The following is a 25,524-nucleotide window of genomic DNA, read 5'->3' on the forward strand; positions in this document are numbered from 1 at the left end:
TTTGTATTAGTGTCTGTTACAGGCACACTGCAATCTGTAACAAAATGAAATTAGCTTGTTGCAATGATAATGCAGTTTCATTGCTGTGAATAGAAACAGAATTGACAGAGTATGGTATTGTCATTTAGCCTCTATAATATTTACTGTCTTAAATAATAATTTATCCCTGTGTCATCTAATGGTCAAATGCAAAATATAATATGGAAACTAAAGCTGGGATCTATTTGGCATACGTGGTATATGCAAATGCAGATGTAAATCTACTGCTCGGGTATATTGTTTAAACTCATTTGGTCACGCTCCAATGTCAATACATATTTTTATAGCTCCATTTTCCACTCATTATGACTGATGTTTCAAGAGCTAACTCTAGAATATGTAGTTCCCTGATTTTATGGCATTGTCATGTACAGTAGCTGCAGACAGCTTAAGAGAACTAACTGTTAATCGATCCTGTGAACCTGTATGTATACAAGTATGACTATATTAGCACATGCACAAATCAGGTTAAAATAAAGTTTGGTACAGCAATTTTCATCACAGAATCTCAAGATAATTTACAAACAACCTTTACTAAAGTCTGTTGACCACACAGCCAGACAAACAAGTTGCTATTATTTTCTAGGTGAACAAACCATGGTACAGAATGAAGCAGAAGCAAAACCAGGAATCTGGTCCCTGTCTCTGGTATGCCCAGGATCCCCAGCTCGATGCTCTACAAGAAACCTGCCTGAGTCCTCTCCTGACCCTTCATGTTCAGAAGCCCTAACCCTCATCCTAGCCTGATGCTTACCAGTGCAGTTGTCAGCGTCCCAGCTCTGAGTATCCTCGTCTGACCTCTGCCACTCCCTAAAAAGTAACTCAGAAGTAAAACATTTGTACATTTGCAATGTATTAATTTATTGAAATATGTAAAGGAAAGGTCATAACAGGTACTGATAAACAAATATGATACGAATGTGAAGCCATTTTTCTGAAATTTTAAATTAAATTCTAACAGGGAGTTTCAAACTATAAAAAGCATCGCAGCTACCTTCACTGAGCTCATGGAGGCAACAAGACCAAATGTGAGATTTTCTGTTATCCTGACAGCTTTTGACAATCACGAAGAGAGAAATACCAGGAGAAGCAGTCCTAAGTAGAAACACGGTGTGCACATGCATACATGCATGCAAACAAAGATTAGGTTATCTTAGTTATAAAGCAGTGGACAGCATTTTAGGGCAACTTTTTTGTGTGCCTGTCCTGTATAAATTTTTAGCCTTTTACAAGTGCCTACGTTGTGCTGTAACTGGAACGCTAATTATACAACTAGAGAAATAACAAGAAACTTTTTCTTGAACACCCAGAGGAAATCAAGTTATTTTTCACTATTCAGTGTTGCTTTCAAAAATGTAAAGAGGCGTGACTGAAAACACATGGGAAAACCTATCAGGCTTAGAGCGTGGTGAGGGATGAGAAAGTGTGTGTTTCTGGTTCGGTGCCCTGGCCACTTGTGGTCAAAGCTGTTTCGTCTGCTTGTTTGGTGTAACCTCAGTGTTCCGGCTGCTGGAATTGGTTGGAATTGGTTGCAATGAGACCCTCTCAAATACGCAGGAAGCAGATTTATCACTGGAGCACTAATTTTTGTTTTTATATGTGAGAACAAATCCAGGGTCACCTCAGTTAATGAATAACCCAGTCAGTGGTGATAGGCCCTATTTATTCTGATAAATTTGGCTTTAAACAAAAATTGAACTTTTGGTGATACAAGCGTATATACCACAGGGGAATAAAAAAACATTTTCCCTACGAAAAATACTCAGTGTCAACAACACAAAAGACTTACATATTAATATTGTATGTTGAAGAAAATCTGGAACATCATGGCTTTCACTAAACAAACAAACAAACAAACAAACAAACAAACAAAACACCTTTTTAATGCAAAGTTAAAACTTTCCAAAGAAAAATTATACTTTCTGAAGGAAAAAAAATATGTTTCCTCAGCAAAACAAAACAACACTATTAGCTTTAATGGAAATCTTCTCCTTACTTACTAGATATTCAGCCTGTAATTCCATTAGAATCAGATGAACTGTTCACAGCAGGCTCAGTGATGCTTACAGCATTGTATTCTCCCTGGAAAGGCATGGATATTGGGGTTTAATAATAAGGGAATTTTTCTTTGCTACAGCAGCTGCATCAGAGCCAGCTTTACCTGCAAATACACAGTGCTAATGCAATTTATCTTTGAAACAATCCCTATGGGTACATCGAGGTTTTATAAAAGGCATTCAACAAATAGAGCGGGTTGCAGTGTTATTGCTTCACTGATGCATAAATATTGAATATCCAAACACAACGCTGGTTAATTAAGTTGGGGGTGACTATTGGTCAGAGATAAGGCACACGGTAAGTAAGCATGGATTAAGCCTGCCCTCTTACTGCACATACTGTGGTTGCTCCCTGCATACAATGAGAATGGAGGTTTCCAGGAAATTAAATCCAGCAATAATTTACACCTGGAAGCTAAAAGAAGGTCAACAAATATTAGATGGAGCTTCTTACATTGCAGTGTGTTGTACAGACTGCATGGAACTTCAAAAACAAGTAAAATAACAGGGAGAACCTTGCATTTAGCTGAAAGCATTACTTGGCATATACTAACACCTTCATGGAAAATTGTCTTTGCAAGGCAGACAGTAAACTAAAATTCACAAAATGCTGCTTCAAAACCTGACATACATGCAAACCATGCAGGCACGCACCCCCTGCCGCTAGACCAGAGCCAGCAGCAGGCCCAGCCAGCCAATCTGCCAAAAGCAGAGACATCACAAAACATGTTCTGTTTACACAATTTTATTTTCCAACATGACATGGTTCACAGCCATTACTGCACTGATGGTAAAACACTCAATCCTCATACCAATGTGCATGCAGTTGTACCCACCTTGCTCAAACTGCTTGCACAGCTGACTCCATGTAAAGAGTTTTGGAGAACTGACCCATCTGAAACCCCTTTTTCCAAAGGTTTTCACAGCCACCCATAGTGGGCACACAGGTCCACAGACTTAGCTACAAGAGTCTGTATGCAGGCTCATGCAGCTTGCATATTTTTTTTTAAAGATAAATTACTACATAAAGTGCTGTCAATGAACTAGAAGGGTCTACACCAAGAAGAGTGGCCAAATTAAAGAACATGAAAGAAGCTAGGTGATGGGCAGAGCACGCTCCTGCTCCCACTTACCCTGCCTGTGGAACAAAAGTGCTGTAAAGAAAACCCAGACTGCCCAAACAGAAAGTTATGCAAGACAGTTGCTTCACATTCAAAAAAATTCTGTCCCAGATGACTTAAAAAAGCCTATGTTGGTATGTTCATTGACAGGTTAGACTAGCAAAGCAATGCGCGTTACTGAACAGTTAGGAAAAACCACCTGGTAGCCCAAAAGAGGTGGGACTGCCCTTCTCTGCGGTACCATTGTTTAAACCAGCCTGCAATTATTGTGAAAACATTTCTTCCGCTGTGCTGGCACAAATCTTTGTGGGGCTGCACAGCCAGCCTGTTATTAACTCAGTTACTCAGCCTATAGCCACAACTGAAGGGGAGAGCAGCAAGCAAGGAGCTGGGAACAAGTGGGCATGGATGAAGAAAGGGGGTCTGGAGCTTCCGAGACTGCCTTCACTGTCAGAGAAAATGCAGAACTGCACCAAAGTCTGCCTTTTCTGTTGTCCTTGATGTGCTTCGGTGATTAGCCAAAGACATTCTGAAGACAAATTGGAAAAATAACAACTGTTTTATTAAAAAGCTCATGAGCGAAGGTGAAATATCCCCTTCATCAGAACCTACGTCCCTAATGGGATGTTAAGTGATCGCAGAGTGAAATAAATAATAATTAAAAAATAGACAGAAACGCTGCATCATTTAACAAATGCTTACCAGGCGACCAGTAGTGGAGGGCAGGAAATTAATACTCATAACTTATGATTAGGTTTGCCAGAGGAGTCACATGCTGCTGTCCTTTGTGTGATTCTCAGAAAATGAAAGATGCAGAATGAGATTAACACATCCAAACTTCCCAAGCTCACACAGGCCTTTGATTTTCCAGGGAATGTTCTTCCCTCCATCGTCCTCCCCTCACAGGACATATGTATTTGTTAACTAGACCAAGAAGTGGGGGAATCTGTTTTCCTAACAATTTACCTGATGGCATAAATCAGCCTACATCACTTTCCTGATACAGAATCTTGGGCAGATCCCTTCCCACTTCCTGACCAGGATTTTGGAACAACCAAAGAGAAAACAGTCTGCCCTAATTAGTGTACTCCATCATTAGCACTGAGCCCTGCTTGTTAGAAGGTAGGACTTCACCACTTCTACTGAGTGTCACCTTAATGTCCAGGCACGTTGGATCTGTTCTATAAGGCTGACAGTTAATGTGAGATAAAATACAGCAATAGGAGGATCATAAAAATGCTTATGCAAAAAACAGTGGAAAGTTCCAAAATACTGGAGTTCAGTTATGGGTCATTCTGTAATTCAATTAGACAGTATTTTTCAATCTCTTTAGCTATGTGAATTTAAAATATGCAAAAAGCCCTACTTCATCATGTGTCATGTATATGGTCAGCTTAAGGTATGAACACATGAATGACAGGCACCACAATGGCCTGTTTTTCATACGTTCCTTTGCAAAAACAATACTGCTTTGTTGCAAAGGAAGCACTCCTTAACAGTATTTTTCCGAGTGAATGCTCTCCTCCTGAGCTTCATTCAAAATATACATAACTAATACAAATGTAATAATAACATATCTAACTGCCAGCAAATCATGTCATAGCATTACGATATGCTTAATCATTTACAAAAAATGTCGTATAAAGTCAGAATATTTGCTTATGGGAAATATACTATTTTTCTAAGGATTAATAGGATGGCAATTATTAGGGGAATGATTCACTTGTGCTGTATCTTCTCCAAACTGAATGAACTAACCTCTTTTAAGTCAACCAAGTCACACCTAGCTAGGAGAAAAGAGTCCGACCCAAATAATCCATAATTAGATCATCAGCTGCTAACACTATTGATCTCCTGAGATTTGGGGTGGCCTCAGCTGCCCTCATTCTCCATCTGCAACTCAGACTTCATTCTTGAAAGAAAGGAGAAATTTTAAAAAGACGTGTGGAATAGTAAAATAATGATGTTGACTATCTGCCTTAGAATTGTCTTAATTTGTTAACATATGATCAGAAATCAGATTATGACCATGTCAAACAGAACAGCAATTATATTATTGCTTACATAACTGGGGGTCTGGTTGCTGCCTTTTATTACAGCTTGCAGGAAAATTCAGGGGCCGTTCAAAGAGATTAAGTTGATAATATCAGGCTTATACTGTCAAAATCACTGCATAAGGTTAAGCAGCAAAGACAGCCTTTCCACAGTTCCATTTTTACAAAGCCAAACAACTGGATCAACACTGAAGATATAAAACAAAAAATTTCTGTATTCTCACGTATTGAGTATTTTATGCTTAATGCCTTTAAGAACATGATACTCTTGGAATAATTCAAATCGGTATACTGTGTTTCTAGTATTTCTTTCCCAGTGGTCAGTATATGAATGGAGTAGGTTACATTGAACTTTCTTAATGATATATATTAAAGTAAAAATAAACATTTCAAATTTAGTAGCTTATGATGTAATTAAACAAAAAATGTTAAGTGCAACAATTTTACTTTGATTTAGAATATCTGACTCACAGCACAGCTCTGATGACTACTAAATCTGCTTGAAAAAGCAAATCTTATTGGTACCAGGTACAAATAAAACTCACAATCCTTTCCAAAAATATCTGTATTAAATCCTGTCAAGCACAAACATACTGAGACACACAGGATCCTTCAGAAGGATCAGAAGGCCCTCACACTAACTGCAGGGTTTTTTCCTCATTTCTATGGCATATGTTGTATCAAAAATCACAGCAAAAAGAAATTTCATGCTCAAAACTGAAATTTTTTCTCACATTTAACTGAGCCAAAAATCCTGTGATGGCAGAATTAAATTTGGGTTTGTTCTTAAATGGTAAGGAAGCTACAATATGGAACAATTACTGGTTTTTTACTCCCAACTACAAAGACTGTTACTTTCTCTGAACATTTATAATCATTTTAAAGTCATCTGTAGCTGTCAAATAAATCCATTGCCTCTGCCCAGAATTTCTCATGAACTTTGTTAAAGGAACTTGCGTATGTACTGATCTAGAAGAAATAATTAATCTTTTATTTTTTTTGTAAAATGAAATGAGTAGAGCAGATGGGAAGTGACATTCACTTATAAACACTTACATGTAAGCAACATCTTAACCTAAGCTGAGGCTCTCTTCCTCAGATGAAAGATAAAAGGTGGACTGCTACCTCAGGGCCAGATCAGGCAGCACATCTAAAAATTAAATTCTAGACTGGTCAGACTTGGGCTGGGGAAAAAACGGTTTTGGTGATTTCAGTGTCTTTGTCTTCCACCAATATTTTTATTTTCTTGCGGTATAAATATCCCTAGAGGGAAAGATCTCACTGCATGTAACTCTTTTTTTCTGTTGAGTCATTTGGCTTGTTTATGTATCCTATGTAGAGGTGTAGTTTTACAAAATGCCTACTGCATGCATGAAGAACTCCTCTCTGAACAGATCCTCTACCTGAGCATCAGGGAAAGAAATAAATGTGTAACCGATGACATTTCAAGGGCAAGGAAAACAACTGTTCAGAGGAGAATTAGCTGATTTGGTTGGTGTTTATTTTTACTTCTATCTAGCAATCTGCTCTCCAACAGAAGATGCTTATTTGCAGCAGAGAAGGCTGTCTCCTGTTTGGACTGGCGCCCGATCTGGAGAAAAGGTGCGATTAAGGACAAGAGGTATGTCTTAAGTATGTATTGGCTAATGGAATAGGGTCCTGGTGTGGGAAGGGATATTGTGTGCGTCATGTATGATAGCTAATGAAGGATAAATTCTGCATTTCTTCCCATCATGCTTCTCATCCACTACTATATCTTAAATCTGCCTTACGCTCAGGAGTACTTATTCCAAACTAAGATAATTCCACATCTGGAATTTTAGAATTAATTATTCATCAATAACTTATGTAGGGAAGCTCTAAGGTATAGCTCAGTTAATTCATTTTACACATGCTTACTGCCAAGTCAGAGGGCATAACAATTTCACAAGTCTTTTCCTTTCAAGAACTGTTTGGAGAAACTTTTACAGTCCTGGTATCCTGTAATGAACGTCTGAATAGCTGCAGATTGCAAACTGAAGTAAAACAGATTGCAGCAGAATGGCGAATAGGTTAAGAAGCAGAAAAGAGCTGTTACTTTTTGCTGCAATCCCTAAGAAAAATGTAAAAGGATGGAATCCAATTCCATCTGCCTAAGGCTCAGCCCTTATTTTTAGGTTATTTCTACTGTAATGATTTTGTCTTGCATGCTCTCTCACATAAGACATTAAACAATGCCGAGTTACTGATGTGCCAGCTATGGTATCCAGTAGTTACCGAATATAAACCCGAGTGTTTGCTTTCTCCAAGTCTTTGCCTCGGTAATATCTTTAAACATAATAGCCTCTGCCTGTTGGCTTGTTTTCTCATGGGGAGGGTGACAGAACATTTTGTGTTCTCTTATCTTCAATAGCAATGAAACAGGAGGAGCTCCACAATGCGAAACCAAATCTACTGCTATTAATACAACATCCCAGCCACAGAGAAGAGATTTGTTTATTTATCAAAGCTAGAGATGCCTCTCTCTGACCTTTCCAGAGCTTGTGTGCTTTAGCTGGGAATAGATTCCATAGAACTGGATGCTCTTTTTAAAAATATACAGTAAAAAACTTACCCGTCCCTGAAACAGAGCCAAGGCTCTATCCCCAATTACATGAAATGCCCCGTAACTTGGAATATTTAGAGTCTAACCAGGGCAACAGTCCGTATTCAGTTTTGATTACTTTGCAGCTGCACAGAGACCGGCCAGCTTTCCAAAGCCCACTCGCCCTTCTTGCTGCCACTCAGCGGCATGCTCAGCTGGCTGTAACCATACATGGGCCCACTTCTCTCGGAGGCCTAACATCTGCCTGCAGCCTAAGAAACCTGCCAGCAGAGCTTGTTTTTTCTTTGCAGAATTAAAAAGTGTTTCAGACCGTACAGTTTTATTCGTTTTTCTTTTTTTCTTTTTTTTTTTTTTTCTCCTCGGCCATCGAGTTCCCCAGCTTAGCACGTCGATTCAAACACCGCTCACTTGGTGCCTGCTCCATGACTGCTCGGTATTTCAGCCTACACAGACTGTTAATGAGTTACAGAAGCAAACCTGGGAGTAGGAACTAGAAGCCCTACGTGTCCTGATTCCAAGGCAATAATCATATTATATAAACGAAGAACAATATTTATGCCATCTCCTCCTCCCCCAACAGTTACAAGAAGGCAGCACACAGCCCTAGGAAGCCTCAGTCTTACCTGATAGCTGTGCTCGGAGTGTACCTGCTTAACAGGGCCCTTCCAAAGACCAGGGCCTATGGCTGCCTTTGTGAAATCCCACAGACTGAGTTGTTCCCCTCTCTTGCCTACTGTCCGTGTCCCTGGGCAGCTGCAGCATCCCTCAGCTGTGTTGGTCCAGTGACCATGCAGAATTGCCAGCCGCATCACCGAGCTGTTCACCTGAAAGGTAACACAGAGAAAAAGTCATAAGCAGTCGGTTCAGCGACTAATCTGTCTGTCAGTTGTCGTGATAAAACTGCTTGTGGGGCTGAACAGGGAACCTTTTTTTTTGCTAAATGACTTTGCAGTGCCTGTACCCATGGAATGAGGGAAAGTAAAGGGACTGAAACCAGCACCAAGGTGTAAGATGGGAGCACTGCTGCTTCTTTGGGCAGAAGTACCAGATTTGGGGCAGGGTAAGTTGTTTGTTGAACTGTCTTATGTCAAAGTCTTGTTTTAATTATCACTTACAGTTTTCTAGGCATTACATGCAGGGTCCTGTGGTTTGATAGACCAATTATTAAAGTAGCCTTAGAAATAAAAGGCAAGAATCCAAGATAACTGTCTTCTCTCTCTAACCATTGGGCAATATTATCTATAAATAAAATCTCCCAAATATTATTCTGAACCATATAGCAGCTTGGAAGGCCAAAAATCTGTCTTTCATTACTCTAGAGACTACTTCACACTTTTGAGGGAACTGGTTTAGCAGTGATGCATCCCCTCATGCTCTGACCAACTTCACACTTCATTTTTTATCCAAATCCAAGTAACAGGCTTTGGGGACCTTGTCTGTATTCCTTCCTACTCAAGTCTGTTCCCATCTGCCTGATCCCCTCAGTGACTTTATAATACTTCTTTTGTGTCACCAGAACTACTGCTGCCTCCCAGTCAAACTTCCCACACTGGTCTCTAAATCTGCACTCCCTGCTTTGCCGTGTTCAGATTTTGGATCTGCGAGTGCATGAATAAGGGCTTGTTCGGAGGCACAAAATTTACTACGGCCATTTTACATTTTGGGTTCAGACTGAGCTCTGTCTCCGTGGAAAATCGCCAAAAGGCATCTGATCCTGGTAATTAGGGGACGGTTATGCGAGGAACCTGTGGAAAGAAAACCTCAGCCTGCCCGCTCTGCAGCTGGGGTTTCTCCCTGGCAGTTGAGCCCGGTGATGTGAGAGGTTAGTCAAGAGTGGGAGCAGATTCCTGTGGGGCTTCACCAGCCAAATTCCTATCTAGCAAAAGGTTGCTACAGCAACTCTGAGCCTCCCGAGATACAGAAATTATTGTAATGGCTGCTGAAACGCCTCCCTTCTGCTCTGAGACAGGATAAGGAAAATCCTTCCCTGTGATACAGCCTGGTTACACACTACCATGCTGCCACACCAGCTCCGTACAAGCTCCAGGCTTCCCAAACTTGCTCAGGAGCTGTGGCCACCTTTCACCTGAAAGCAAGATGCAGTTATCCATTTGCATGTAATGCAAACATAGGAATAATAAACCCAAACGCTACACAACTAGCACTACGCTCCCAGCACATTTTTCCCATGGAGAGGATATGAGAAAAAAAAAAATAAATCATAGGATAGGAGTGAATATTCTACTGAGTGAGCTGAACAGAATATAGAAACCTGTACATAGCCAAAATGTGTATAACCAGGGTTTCTCGCTTACAAAAAACACATAGATACGAGAAAACATAAACAAAGCAAAAAAAGGGACAAAACCCCTCATAGCTTCCCAATGACTGTCCAGAAGTTTTTTGGCTGCCTCCAGCCTGAGCATGTTTTCCTCTGGCATTTGGCCCGCTCACAGGTCATTCAGTCCACTGGCGTATGTAATAAATACCAGACAGAGATGATGCTTTGGACAGAATGGGAACACTTGTGACCTAAACAGGACCTGGATCTAGTACGGGGTGGACTAAGGATAACAGGGGCATAGAACCAGCAAGTGTCAGCATACTCCTAAGTGCAAAAACTTTCTCAGAATTGCTCCTGTTTACCTCCCTTTTGCTTTTGAGCTACTTGGTTTGCTCTGGAAGCCAAAGATGAAAACAGCCCAATATCCGTTATCTGAAATCGTAAGAATATCTGTTATCTGAAATAGCACCCGTGCTTACCTGAAATAACTGAATGACTTTTAAAATTATTTCTTTAAAAGAGAGGCCGTAGCTTTTTTACAGCTGCACAGTTTAAACCTGACCATTGCATTTTAGTCACAACAAAAAAGGATCAAATTGCCCTGGGTACAGATCCAGTAAAATTGATAGAGTTACCTCCTGGCAGAATTTGGCCCAACACCCCTGGAACATCCTTTGGGATTATTCAATTCAAAATATTGCACTAATCCAATCTTCTAAAGTTGCCAAATGTTGTAATGTCTGGTATCAGCATGTGGCTGATATTTTTTTGATGCAAGCTTGGTCTCTAGTTAATAGGGTATTTCTCTGGTTTCTTACTTCCACCAGGTCTGTGAGTTTTTGGGCTAACTCTGAGAAGCCTGAGAACGAACTTTGCTTTCAGTACATCAGAACACCATGCTCAAGTCAGAGGAAAGGTTTTTTTTGCTTCCTTCAGTGTAGTGTCTCCTGTGAAACTGATTCTCACAGATCAAGAAAAGCATAGCATTTTTAAAACAAAACATTTGTTAACTAAGGATTTCCTGGATTTTTCTGCTTTCGTATTTACACTGTGATCTGGATACTGTGAAACCACTGTTTAACTTCCAGTATTATTTATGGAAGCCAGGCTGTTGCTGTTTCCAGCCCTTACAGAGAACTTTCAGTTTGCAGTTTCAGTACCAGGTGCACAACCCTGGCTTAAATTAATCAGCTGAGAAGTAACACACTGTAAGTACGCAACCCTCTGGCGCACTGTCTGAAGCTCCACAGGTAGGACCTTTTCTGCAGGCTGTAAGCTACCTCAGTAGTTGGGGTCCCGAATCCTGAAAGCTCCACATCAGTGACATCAGAACTTGGGATTCTCCAACCTTTTCAGTAGGTACAAGTTTGGGAGCATTCCTGTTGTGCACAGAGAGAAATTTGAAGTTTTATCAGCAGACTTCATGCCTAAGCACAGAAACAGATTTTAGGAAACGAACAATTTTTATGAGGCTTTGCATGTTACAACTACTGATCAAAACTCTTCAGTTCACAATAGAAGGAAATGGGCAAGGAAAAATGATTTAAGCAAACTGGATCCAGTTTCTGTGCAGTCAGTGTGACTATTCTGACTTAAAACCATGGTGAAAACAACAGTTTGAAGTGTGACTCCCCCAGCACATGGGCCCTGGGCTTGCATGCTGCAGCATTATGTGCTACCATTCACAGCTGCATAAAATAAGTGCAAAGTAGTTTGAAATTGTTAGAAAAACAGAAATAAAGATTTTTAATTATTTTGCATGAATAAAAATGACCACGTACGAGACAGTACAGAACCAGGTCAATGAAGCTCACGTGACTGCTATCTAAGCAAGGTTGTTAATGATTGCACAATAGGGAGCTGTAACGAATACAAGAGGATGAGAGAGAGCAACAATAAGTAACTTATTGCAAACTCTGCTCAGGTGCTGCTTTACCTTACAGTTCTCCTGTCCGACACCTGCAGCTTTCTGTCACCTGGCAGAAGACCTGGCATCATTGCATGAACTTCACCATCACACCAACAGCAGTTACAGCCACCAGAAGTCTTCTAGGACAACAGATAAAGATTACAGCATGCTGAGGACCCAAGTGGATGTCAGTAGGATGGAATACCATTGTTTTCAAATGCTTTTTTGAAAACCCGGGGAAACACATCCTCAAAGTCTTCGTTTAAAAGTATTAAGACTACAGAATCAAACACTTGCTGAAATTAGAAAATGCTGGGTTAGAAAAAGAAGCCCGGAATCACATAATTAAAGATTACTTTAGGGTACATGCTTGGAAAGGCAACCTTTCTTCTGGCATTTTCTAGCTTCAGTGTGCAGCAAATTATTCATATTTTGGCAAAGATGTTGGATATGTAAAATGTATATATTATATATAGAACCGTATTTATCTCTGGTATATTTTTGTCTCATAAATGCAGTTTCCTGTTTCCATGTTAGAAATTACAACATTAACATATTCAGATGCCAGTTGCTGGATTTATTTGCTTCTTGATAATCCAAATGCTGAGCCTGGATGTGCTCTGCCTCTCCATACTTCAGTCTTATCTAGCACTTTTTCTAAGCCACCCAGATAAATTATCTCAGTGTCCTGAGGTAAAGTGATTCTCTTGTCCAGGGTGTCTGGATTGCTCCACAATTTTTTTTGCCACACAAGCATAAGGTCTAGCGTTAAGACCGATGAACAGAAGTTTTCTATATTTCACTAATTTAATTTTTAAAAAAATGTGCAATGCTGTACCAAGAATTTTGAAATAAAAGAATTGGCTTTAAAAATACTGCTTTAGCAGGAATGTGGCCAATTTATTTCAGTGTGCAACAATCCACATAAATAAAAAGCAACATATGAATCTGAAAATAATCTTCCTGTAGAATGAGAAAAGCGGAAAAAAGAATAGAGAAGGAGACCCGCTAATTCATCTTCTTTCAAATCATGTAAGAATGAAACATTCATTTGCACTTGAACAGATTTAGTTCTCCAGAAGGAAGCAAAAACAGTTTCCCATGATTTTTTCCCTGAAAATTTTGTAAAAATCCTTTGAGTTACTAAGTTAATATAGAAGCAAAAGGAACATATTTAACTTTTATGGCATTCAAATTCTGAATCACACACCTCACTGAAAGATTTATTTTCATTCATGTCCTCTTTCTGTAATATGGATGTTCTGCAAAAGCAGCAAAACACTGCTCTTTGTTGCTCTGTTAACTGTTCAGTATCTCAAAGCGCTTTAAGTGGAAGTAAGTTTCGCAACGTATTGTGCAGACACTTCAGTTTCATTTAGCAAACTGAGGCACTGCTAAATCTGAGAGCAGAGTGCAGTGCCTTCAGTAACCCATCTGCACGCCCATTCCTTAGCCTTCCTCCTTCTTTCCAGCATATGCACACTTCCAGAAAATAAAAGGCAGGCAATGCACTTTGCATCCTCTGGCCTGGTTAGGGAACTAACAGGACACAGACCCCAGAAAACATACATGCAAGATGCAGGACACTGAACTTGTTAGTTTCAGGAAACCCTGATTGCCTCCATTCAGAGGTTAATGAAAGATAATTGTGTACATTTGCTGTTTGTTACTCAAATATCACTTCCTTATGACAATACGTGTTACCTAATCTGCAAAGGTCAATGAATTACTCTTTAGTTCCTTCCAAATGCCTGTGCAATGAACTTTGCCATTTCTAATACAGACCTCTCAGTAAAGAACTGGTGGTGCAGGTTTGAGGCTTAGAGCACCTCTCAACCTGAAAGCACCTTTGATGCCGATGTACTTCTAGCACTAACCATAGACCTTTGTAACTCTCAGACCCAAGCAGAGACTTCCCTGTAGAGCTGATTCAGAATTTGCACAGAATCCAGCGCACACTAAGCACATAAGGAGTGTAGTTACGGGTTTTTTTTTGAATCCTCATGTGATATAAATAAGATTACCCAACGTATTGGTCCTCAAACACACGTGGAAGGAGATTTCGGAACACTGAGATGCACTATCATCTGAGGTATGATAATAGGTAATAGCTTGGGTGAACAACTTACTCCGCATTGTCAATTGGATCACTTGAAAAAAAAAAGAGAAGCAAACATGGAAAAATTGCAGATCCACAGCTGGTCAAAACTGCATAAACACACAGAGGCTGGTACCATTTAAATCAGTCCTAACGCTGCACGGAGCTGCTGATTTTTCACCCCTGTGGGGCTCCACTGAAATCAGACATGTTTGTAGGGAACCTCAGCACAGCTTACGGGGTTGGGGGCTGTGTTCTGAACCGGTGTGGATAGTTTGAATAGCACCAGAAATCTCCATGTAAAACCAGGACAGCAGGGTTTAACTTAGCAGGTAGTGGAATGCACAAGCATAGCACAGAGACAAGGCTGGGGAATTAGGCTGCTGGCAAGGAGCAGCTGAAAGCTGATTGAACACAACAGATTGGGCTTTCATACTGGACAGATAGGCAGCAGCTATTTAAATGGAGCATTAACAGTTTTGCTCTTAATTATTTCCAAACCTTCCAGCTAATGCAAACTCAGTATGACATGTATCCTGGCCTCATTTACTTGCTGTTTCTGTAGGAATCCAGTTAAAGGAGAGTTGAATGGCTTGTTGAGAATTTCTGTTTAAAATCATTCTCCTGTAACTGCTTGGCTTCTTTCTTCAAGCAGCTCTCATGTAAGTAATCAAATATATAGCTCACAAAAATGCTTACTTTCTCTGTTTGAATTAGGATTTCTTTCTGAAATGACGCTGCCCTGCAAGGCAAGGAATGGTCGTCATTCTGAGCCGGCAGCAGGTGGAAGGCCAGTAAACTCCAGAGCAAAAGAGAAACTTTATACCTTCACAAAAGGGAGATTCCTGTCCTCACAGTTGTGGATCATTTGCTTTTTGGTCTGGGATGACCTGAGATCGTGGCATTTCTATGTATAGCACAGCTTCTTCTAGAAGTTTTAAAAAGTGTATTAGTCATAAGTTTTATCTCAGATAATTGTTCAATTAGACTTGTGAAAGCCACAAGGGCTGGTTTATATCTCAAAGCACAAAGCTAAATAACCTCATAAACCTTTACTAATAAAAATGTCAAATTCAACTCAAACATCCCTGAAATAAGAGAATGACCTTCCAGAATCATGTTCCAGCAAACTGTTCTAATGCAATTACTTCCAAAAATGAGCGCTTTGAGCCTTGTTTTCAGACTTGTATTTTCTATACATCCTCTGATATACTATCTGCCAACAAAGATTGGAAACCCTCATCAGTACTAATGTAGTATGGATCCAGGGTAGGTATACAACAGCACTTGTGGCAACAAAATGGAATGGAACAGAACAGCATAGAAGTAGAATAGCTCAGTTGGAAGGGACCTTCATAGTTCTTGTAGTCCAACTGCCTTCAGGGCTAACCGAAAGTTAAACCATATCAAAGAGGGCATTATCCAAAGGTCTCTTTAACACTGACAGGCATGGGGCATCACCCACCTCTCTAGGAGGCCTCTTCCCAGCCTTGCCCACCCTCCTGGCATAGAAATTTTTCCTAATATGCAGTCTGAACCTCCCCTGGCAAAGCTCTGTGCCATTCCCATGTGTCCTGTCCTCAGTTAGCAGGGAGAAGAGATCAATGCTTCCCTCGCCATTTCGCCTCCTGAGGAAGCTGTAGAGCAATGAGGTCACCTCTCAGCCTCCTCTCCTCCAGACCAGGCAACCCAGGCATCCTCAGCCTCTCCTCACAGGACATTACCAGCTTTGTTGCCCTCCTCTGGTCACGTTCAAGGACCTTAACATCCTTGCTGTATTGTGGAGACCAGAACTGCATACAGTATTCAAGGTGAGGCTGCACCAACACTAAATACAGCCGGAGGATCACCTCTTTTGACCAGCAGGCTATGTTGTGTTTAATGCAGCCTAAAGTGCAGCTTGCCTTTTTGATAATCTGTCATAATGACCTATCATAAAGACTGCTGACTGGCACAAATCCAGCCCATCAGAAATCTGTCATGGTGAATTTACAGCCTGAGATTTGTATATTCCTTTCATTAAAAAAATATGCAACGTCTGCTTTTTAGTTCATCGTACTCAGGAAAGGAAGAATGTCCTCTCACCGAAATGAAGTGAGAATGAATTTAACTGAGCCTCTTTCCTAATCAGAGTAATTGAATTCATTCTTCTTTGAGCCAAAATGGCAAAAAATAAACTACTGGTACTGCCTCAGTTTACCGTGGTCATGAGGTATCTGTTCTGAATGACTGAGAAATTCAGAATGAATGAAAATGCTCAGAAAAAGAAACAGAGCACAATCTCACACGTGTCACCCAGGATCAAGCAGAAGGATTATCTGGAAAGTCACAGTTTCAGGTGGCAACCACAGCTTTACATAAAAAATGCAAATGTAAAGGGGATGAGTGTTTCCATCAGAAAGCTGGACATGGCACTTAGCAGCAGTTGCAATCAGTAGCCTATATTCTTAGCCACATGGAAAGATAGAGGTTTTTCTCATCAGCCAAGATGTCTGGAGAAAGAAGAAACAGAACCAATAGGAGCTAATGGCTCTAGCACTTCTTATTCAGTACAAAAATGATTGTGAAATGCCCACTTCTAGTATTTTGAGGCCTTAACAGGTGTCACGATGTAGCACAACCCCGAATTTGTCTCAACATACAAGAATGCTGACCACGACTCTGTGTTTCCTTAGGGATGGTGAGCACCCACCGGCTTTGACAGAATGCCTGTGGAATTACCACAGCTCAGTGAGTGTGGACATTTTGAAAAAAGTCCTTAAAGGTGTTGCCTTTAAAGGTCAGTCTAAAGCAGTAGAGACCTTCCAGCTTTGCAGAGCAGCATAAAGATCTGCACAGCAAATATGACTTAGCAGATCTGCTCATCCTTTCCTACAGCTGTCATAAACAGGCGCTATAGGCACACAAGCCAGAAACAATTCATGTCTTTATCACTCTCAACGAGATTTTCATTTGTCTTTCTGCTTGGTCTTTTCTGACACATTTGAACTGTGAAAACTCTTAAATGTGAAAGGTAATCAAGTTCACACTCGGGAATGGTACATGAACTCAACATACTGCCCCAAGGCTTAGGCCTGAAGGAATTTCAGCTGTGCGGAGATCCGATGGAATAAATGAAGACAGAAATACAAGGCACATGCTGACATCGCTAACTATGAGAACAGGCAGGCATTATGGGACTGATAAAAATAGGATGGGGGTAGAGGTGCATGCAAACCAACATGGCTTGCAACGACAGTGACTCACATTCCTTTTGCACATTGTTCTAGCTGCCATGTCCTCCCCAGATGAAGGCAACACCACCCAGCACAGCTGAGCCCATGTGGGACAGCAACAAGGCTTGCTCTGTTCTCAGCGGCTGCTGCAGAAGTTCTGCCACACCTAAATTATTCCTGGAGTACTTGGTCCTCCTCCTCCACTTTCTGCATGGCTGATTGAAGCTGCAACCTGGCCCTAATTTTGCAGCTAGTCTCAACAAGTACAGTTAACAGCCCAAAGCATTCCTGGCACCCTGGAGCAGACATGAGCAAGTCTTTTAGTAGCTGATACCCAAAAGAGACAGAATATATTTTCCAATTACGGATTTTGGATAAAAGTTAGGAGTTATGAACTCCAGCTAGACAGTTTGTACTGTACCTTCCAATTCAGCTACGGATGTGAAAGATTCTTGAATTTGCAGTCAGAACAAGGTAGGACAACGTCTGCTAATGCTTTTACTTTCTGTTTGCAGAGACTGGAAGAAAAAAATCTAGTTTCTCCTCAATGGAGCAAGTTTTTGTTCCAAGCTTTATTTTGCTACTTCATTGAAGACAACATATAGTGCTGTATGTTTTTCACATTTCTTGTGCTATAAACAAGAAAAATAGATTATTTATTTTTTCATATTTAACCATCCTCATACCTCATATTTATCGGTTTTTATATCATCTGTATCATCTGTGCTAAATGTCATTATTTTTCTTGTACAAATAGGGCACTGAGACAAAATGCTTACCTACATAAGCCAGAGGCAGAGTTGGAAATAGAATTGTGGTGTTGTGATTTTTTTTTTTTTAATTCCAATTCAATATTCATCAACAGAAAATTCAGAATCTTCATTGACAATGCACTTGGATTTAAAACATTATTCTGCCCAGTTTTAAGATACTGTATTATGTCTCCAGATGGCTTTTTCTTAGAGCTATACAGCTGGAGTACAAGTGTTCTGAAATGTCCCAACTGAATTTCAAATGAATATCAAAAATAGGCAAGGATATACATGATACATGCAGAATATGTATCTAGGGAAATCACAGAAGATCTAGTTTCCACTAGTTGGTTATACATAAATTATTTAGGCAATCTTAGTAAGCCTGTTGATTAGCTGGAGGCAAAGATATCTATTTTAGTTGTACCTAGGGTCAGGATTAACTCACAAAACGTGGATGGCATTGCCAATAAAACAGCTAGAATCATTTCAGCAACCTCATTAAAAAATGAAGTAGTCTCCTTTTATCCCTTTAAAAAAAATCTTTTAAGCTTTCCTTAACAAAGAAGATGAGATTTTTGAAAATCATGTGATAAATGTCTTCTAAAGCTATACTAGAAACTATTTAGGGTGACTGGAGAAGGAACAGGACTGAGAGCCAGGAGACTATTTCTATTTCTAGTTCTGCCATCGACTGTGTGACTTTGAACCTCAGCGCCTGTTTTTGTGAAATGGGGATGATAATATTTACTGTTCTCTCAGGGATACTGTATAATATCATTTTCATCAAGGATTATGGAATGCCTAACATCTTAGATTAGAAGAAGTTTCAAATTATTAATAAAATAATAGAAACCGCAATATCAGCACTACTATTAAAAATAATGTTTGTTAATGCTATTAATAATAAATTATAAGCTTGATAGCACGTTTCTCAAGAAAAACCCAACCTGGTCATAGCAGGAATATCATTCTAACACACTTCTAGGAACAAGAAAGCTGCCGGCATAGCTTCAACATGGGAGTGGAAAAGAATTCATGAAGTTCTCTGAGCAATTGTAGGTGGTAGAAATGAATATCTTTTCAATAATGCTTTGTGACACAGGAGCAGAAGCAGCTTTAAGAGCTGAGCAGTATTTTTAAAATATGACTCAGGAGAGGTTTTCTTTTGCTAACAGAATTGGGAAAAAAAAACGCAAAAAACCACCCAGGAGTCAAACAATCTTTTAGAAACCAGGAACCTTGAAATAGAACAAGTATTGTAGGTCAGGATAATTTGAGTTCACATGTAACACCATTGGCACAGAAGAAATCTATGCATAATAAACAGAGAAAAGCAGACCTGATCTACTGGAGGCCTTGAGCTCTGAGAGATTAATCATAAGATTTTTTATTTTCTGAGTGACCAAAAACTACCACAAGTAATTTGGGAGGTTAAAACCCCCTTCAACAACCTATCATTTTCATGAAATACCTAGATAGATTGTATTGAACAGCAGAAATGAGATAAGGAAGCAGAAACACGAAAGATCAATACAGCAGTTATTCCACTAAAGCAAAATGCATTCAGATTTGGTTAGAGTCACATTAAGAGAAAATGAAGGCAGTCCTGCAGCTTCTCTTTTCTTCCTGGACAGCCCACATTAGGAAGCTGATGTGAGGACCTTAAGAAAGGTAGGGGAAGGTGACAGACACAGTTTAATCGCACCCATTAACTGCACACTGAAATATTGCCTTTTTAAAATAAAACCCACACAGACTGTGGGTTACACAGACTTCTGATGGTTCAGACTGCACGAATGTAACTGGTAAACCAAAGAGAGCATTTGGGTTTGATCTCTATTCTTTTTTCCTACATCATGGGAAAGGAAAAATATCCAACATAAAAGAATTTTAAATATTTTGGAAATTCTATATAATATATCACATGACTCACAAAAGGGCTTTGTTTGATGGTATAGCAGAATTTTATCAATGTCTGCAAACTGAAGTGTGCTCCTTCAGTACGTTGATAGTAACTGAAAATGAAGTAATCTCCATGACTAAGGTGCTACTCACCTACATGGAGCACATACAGATGTCGTGCTTTCAGTCTTGAAAAGTCATAGAGAGTGTGACTTCACTGTGATTCAGCGAATATATTAAATGATAGATATGCATTGCACAGGGGAACTGATCATGGCATAGTGCTATAACACCGGAAAACACCCAAAATATACTGTTTACATACCACCCCGATTATAGCCTCTGATAGTGTCAAGAGATGCAAACCAGAAAGTTTTAAAAATAAGTAGTTCAGATAGTTCACTTCAACCCAAGGCTCTTACTATACAAAGCTTAATTAAATAGAAGGTGAAAAGACAAAAAAAAAATGGCACCTATGAGCTACATTCTGGCTGTCATTGCTGCTCACAGACTTATATGAACATATGAAAAGCATGTACTTTTCCCAGCCATCTTTCTTTCTTTCTTCCATCCTATCACAGGCAGGACCATGCAAAGCACTGTGTCTCAGTAATTTCCATTCTCTTTTCCTTTCAGTGTACAAGACTGGTTCTGTCCTCATAAATATCTACAAAGCAGGAAAGGAATTTGAATTTATAGTGCCCCTAGAGACGGATACAATGGTACTATTAATCTACAGTAATTATTGCCCTACCTTGTAGCTGGTAGTTTCTAGGACTTGTCATTAGCCTGCTAAGCACCAGACTAACTCACTTATACCTGATTAGTATAGAAACAATGTGCATTACACGTTCAAGAGAGCGCACAATAAAATCTGAATGCCATGGTAGCATTTCTAATACACTTAAGAATCACACAAAGAAAACCATCCAAAATAATTATCTTAAGTTTTAATACTGTGAGAAACCAGGCTGTGTTGTGTGTTTGTGTGTCCAACTTGGAGCTGGCACTGTTCTGAATGCCGGAGACTGACTGATGGCTTCAAACCTGGAGCAATTTCCTTGCTCTGAAAGTGGTGGCCTGCTAAATTCTACAGGTAAGTAATATGTAGTGTGACCAGAACTATGACATCCCAGTTAGCCACCAGCTTGTTCCAGACATAAAATATAGGGCAATTTTATAACGCCTCCCAAACAGCAAACTCTACCATTCAATCAATATTGTGGCTGACCCCACATCCTTACAAGCTTGGCAGTATCCCTAGCCACTTCTACAGATAGCAAAATTGAGCTCCAGAAGCACACAAGGGATATTTACAAAGGAGAAAAATGGCAGCTAGCTGCCAAATTAATCAGAATTAGACCTTAATTAGATGGAAAATTCAGGTCAGGATGAGAACATAATTCAAATCTCATGGGCACCGACCAGTGCTTTATTTCTAAAGTTGTTGTGCATTTTTAAGACAGCAGTCAAGCTGATTTCCCTTTAAGAGAAATGACTCGGCCAACAAATAAAGATAAAATTATTTTTTCAGATATGATGGATCTTGGTTCTGATGCTCTCTCCCATACTCCTAGATCTCCTATTGACGTCAGTATTAGGATAGGCAGATTTTTCCAAACAGGGAAATGGAGATGATCGTGGTAAATACTCTAATGGATACTTCAGCGAGAAACTAAGTGACTATCAATAGGACACAGAAATCAGAGAGGAAATCTACCAACACAAACTGTGATCTCTTATTGATATTGGCACCAAGATGAGAATCTGTCTCGCTGTCTCTTTTACACTACTGAGGCAGCAAGCAGCTGCTCTGTGCAGGAGCAGTGATCCAGTTCTAGAAATCTCCCAGCAGCAACCCTACCCTTTGTGTTCACGGTCTCTCAGGTCTCTATGGCAGTCACATTCTACCTGCTGCTGATACAGGAATGCACGTTGCCTAAGCAGAAAACAGATAAAGAGTAAACTCAGATTATTTTAATTGTCGAATTTCAAACTCATATTTAATCCCTTATTTTTCTACTGGTTCTGTGTAACTGTTTCATCGCAATATTTTTTGCATTTTGCTGTTTAAGCCATAAGCTTCTTAAAGGGAGAGAGGGGAAAAAAAACCCTTGACATAATACCATGAAATCAAAGAGCAAGCTGACTGGAAAAAAACAGTTACTATATTTAAACTGCATTATCCTATCACAGATTTGCAGTTTTTAAACCTTTCCACTTTGATCCAGCATTTTTGCAGTATTTTAATACGTTTTGGTAGATTTCAAGTGGCTGAAACATTTTAATAACTGTAATTTAAGAGGAATAAAATAGTACCGTGGGAGGAAGAAACAATGCCCCCGTTTGTCACTCATGGAGATGTGTGTTTGAAATCATCTGGGGTAATAAGAGTAACGAGTCTGGTGGTCTCAACCTAAGTCTCATTAGGCAATTAGCCAATCTGCAAAAATTATTACACATTTTGGCACAGTTAAACAGTATAACTTTATCTGTGTCCGCTGAAAGAGATCCAGGCCTGGAATAAAAGGCTATTGCTGGTCAGCACAACAAACTGCCATTTTGTGTGGGGCGTGCCTCTCTCTGCTGCTGGTAGATCCAGTTAAAACTATTAATCTTTGAAACTTGAGCTTGAACTTGATGTTTTTGTGTACAACAAGAGACAACTCACGTTACAACCAGTAACTCTGCTGTGAAGCTGCTTTGCAGCAATATGGATGAGTTAATGTTACTGCAATTTGAAGGAAGGCATCCTGCAGTCCTCTCTCGGGCCAAATTCCCATTTACTTCAATTAGTAAGCATTACAGGAACAGTTTTAATACTGCTGCCTGAAGTGTTGGCTTCTTCTTCTAATATATTACACTGAAAAAAAAAAAAAGATAGCAGGCCAAATGCATGAATGGTGTACTTCCATTATGTGAATGGAATTTCATCAAGGCTGAAGCTTGTTGTGCTCCTTTCCAAGGTAACACTAAAAACAAACTGCAACTTTATTTTGTAACAGCAAAATAAATCGGTTTCCTTCTTCCTTACAGATGGAGAACGTAAAGCTATCTCCACATGGTGGAAATACTTGTCTCCTGGAAGCTTTCATCGGGCTTGGACAGCTTAGGCGTGCTGAGGTGCCTTCCTTCTGATTGGGGTCAAGATAACCATATTCTTTAAGAGACAAGACAAATTTCTTGGGAAACTTTGTGAATCCCTAGATACCAAAATATGGGAAGTAAGACTGTCTTCAGGTCACACTTTTAAGTTTATATGGTATCAACTGATGCCAAAATTATCAGGTGCTGATTCTGCTGCAGCATCTGCATGGGTATTTGTAGTTCATTCCGCGCTATGTTGTGTAGGCCAAGCACAGTGTCTGCAAATATTTTTCAAATTTGCAGCTGACAAATGATCTTTAAGGTTTTGAAAGGTATCACTTGTGTAGAAATCCTCAGTGATGAGCTAGCATCAATCTTGCACATCTATGGAAAGGCAGGGAAACAATCCTAAAGGAAATGTAGATCTTTATCGTGTTCTGGAAGAGAAAGTCCTAGAGCAGTCTTTGATTCAGACATTCTTCTCCTGATGTTCACTGAGCTGTAACAGCACCCAGAGTCAGAAAAAACACAGGCAGAGAACTGTACTTTCAGGTTCTTTCCACATTTTATGTAGGGTCTGTGTTCAAAAGATGCAAAAGAATGGGAAGGATCAAGTCTTCTGTTCTCAATGGAAGAGACAGAAACAAAGGAAGTGGAGTTGTCAAACTGTAGCTGGACTACTGAATCCTAGAGAATGCCAAGAGTTCACCAGGATTTGGTAGAATGCAAACTCTACTCTCCTAGCCACATTTCTGCCTGCGAACAAGTTGAAAGGACACCATATCTACTGTTTTTTACATACTCTGCCAAGTTCTAATTGCACATGCCATTGTTTTGGTATGCTTAAATAATTTTCCATAAGCCTTTTTGGAGGCAGGCACAAAAAGGAAAACAATAATGACATAAAAAATATGTAACAAAGGGAAATCATTATGAAATAAGACTTTTTTTTTTTTTCCTAATACCAGTTTGTTTTGAAAATTGTTACTGATACTTAATTATATTGCTTTTTCTATAACATTTACAAATAATACTTCAAAGTAGTAAGAAAACGAAGTGCATGACTTTCAAGTGCTTTACAGGGGTTCTTGTATACAAAGTCTAGTAAAATATGTTTGTGGGGAAAAATGTTGGTGTGGTAAATGTATTTTTACATACTGTTACATATACTGTAAGCTGTGTTAATATGGTAGAAGATTGGAAGCTACCCAGGCATACCATACTGCCAGTCAGTGAAATATATTAATTGAAGTAGCTGGGCTTACTGTGTATATATCCATTTGGGAAATTACATGTCCCTTAACGTTGCACATGCACATACTATGGGGACCAACACTGAGTCTATCATTTGGAGGTGTTTGATGACAGAGGTACATATGCACTTGTGTGTTGGAAAACTGAAAACTTAGGTGTGGCTTAGTTGGGCCTGTGACAGGCATTCATCGGTTGTTCTGTTGGCACTGTGTGCTTTTTTTCTAGGACATTGTTTTGTAAGAATATGAATTTCAGATGCATGTGTACCCTCTGATTTCAGTTATGTTTTTGGGATGATGGAATCATGTATTCATAGAGCACCACGAAAAATATCAAAACAGCAACAAAAATATACAGTAAACTGTATATAAACTATATAGACTCTCATGTTAACATTCTTGCCTCTGTCACAGGGTACGTGTACGTATATGCAGGGTGATGCAGTGATACACAAAGCAACATAACTGTATTCAAGCAACATTTGGCCATGCAGATTAATCCTGCTGATAAGCAAGATAAAATTAATACGAGCATGGAATAACTAATTCTCATACTTGAACTAGGTCATCTGATTGTAACTCATGAATTTTGTACAGAACTGCCCTGTGAAGTACAGACATGCAGACACTAAATCCTTATCTGGACATTGGCTGGTTACACAGGAATCTCTTCTAGGACAGCTGTACTTTTGCTAGAAAGGATAGAGGGCAACACACAGCTTAGAATGTCATCATTTAATATTGGCTGTCCCCTCTCCTCACTTCTCGTGCCAATACAGAGGTAAGATTAAGAGATTTTCCTTCCAGATCAGCCAGTTCCTCATAGCACGATATTGTGGGTGGTTTTTAACACTGGTGGATATGCAGATTGTATGTAGGATCTGCATTTATGTAAGCCAGGACACATGTACAGATCAGCTTTTGTGGTTGCACACGCATACACAGGAGCGTTGGTTGGACCTGAGTGCTTTTAAGGGAAGGTATTTATATTGTGTCCTGTATTGTTTGCAGCGTGTTATGTATAGCTGGTGTCACTAGTGGCGGTCAGTGCTGATCCCTCTAACAGCTTGTGTTGTGTTCCCTGAAGTTTCTGTGAATTGTTGGGGAGGATGGCTAAATCAGTCAGTTTTCTGTATTCTATATTAGTTTTTCAGTCTGTGTCACTT

At 39.7% G+C, this 25,524-nt stretch overlaps 2 long non-coding RNA genes across 3 annotated transcripts; one reads left to right on the plus strand and one right to left on the minus strand.

The window, feature by feature from the left end:
- Nucleotides 1-770: 770 nt before the first annotated feature.
- On the minus strand, nucleotides 771-2,513 carry LOC137841500 (uncharacterized). The gene is made up of 3 exons (XR_011088638.1): nucleotides 2,040-2,513; nucleotides 1,829-1,875; nucleotides 771-849 (listed from the first exon to the last, which is right to left on the minus strand). It is a non-coding gene; the product is annotated as an uncharacterized lncRNA (long non-coding RNA).
- An 821-nt stretch (nucleotides 2,514-3,334) lies between these two features.
- Nucleotides 3,335-23,689, plus strand: LOC137841498 (uncharacterized). 2 transcript variants are annotated; one of them, XR_011088636.1, is made up of 4 exons: nucleotides 3,335-6,892; nucleotides 8,227-8,915; nucleotides 10,967-17,835; nucleotides 23,055-23,689. It is a non-coding gene; the product is annotated as an uncharacterized lncRNA (long non-coding RNA). The 2 variants fall into 2 exon arrangements; XR_011088637.1 differs by having other exon boundaries at nucleotides 12,083-17,835.
- The last annotated feature ends 1,835 nt before the right edge of the window (nucleotides 23,690-25,524 follow it).

Source organism: Anas acuta, chromosome 17 (assembly GCF_963932015.1).
Source record: "Anas acuta chromosome 17, bAnaAcu1.1, whole genome shotgun sequence".
Taxonomy (NCBI): Eukaryota; Metazoa; Chordata; class Aves; order Anseriformes; family Anatidae; genus Anas; species Anas acuta.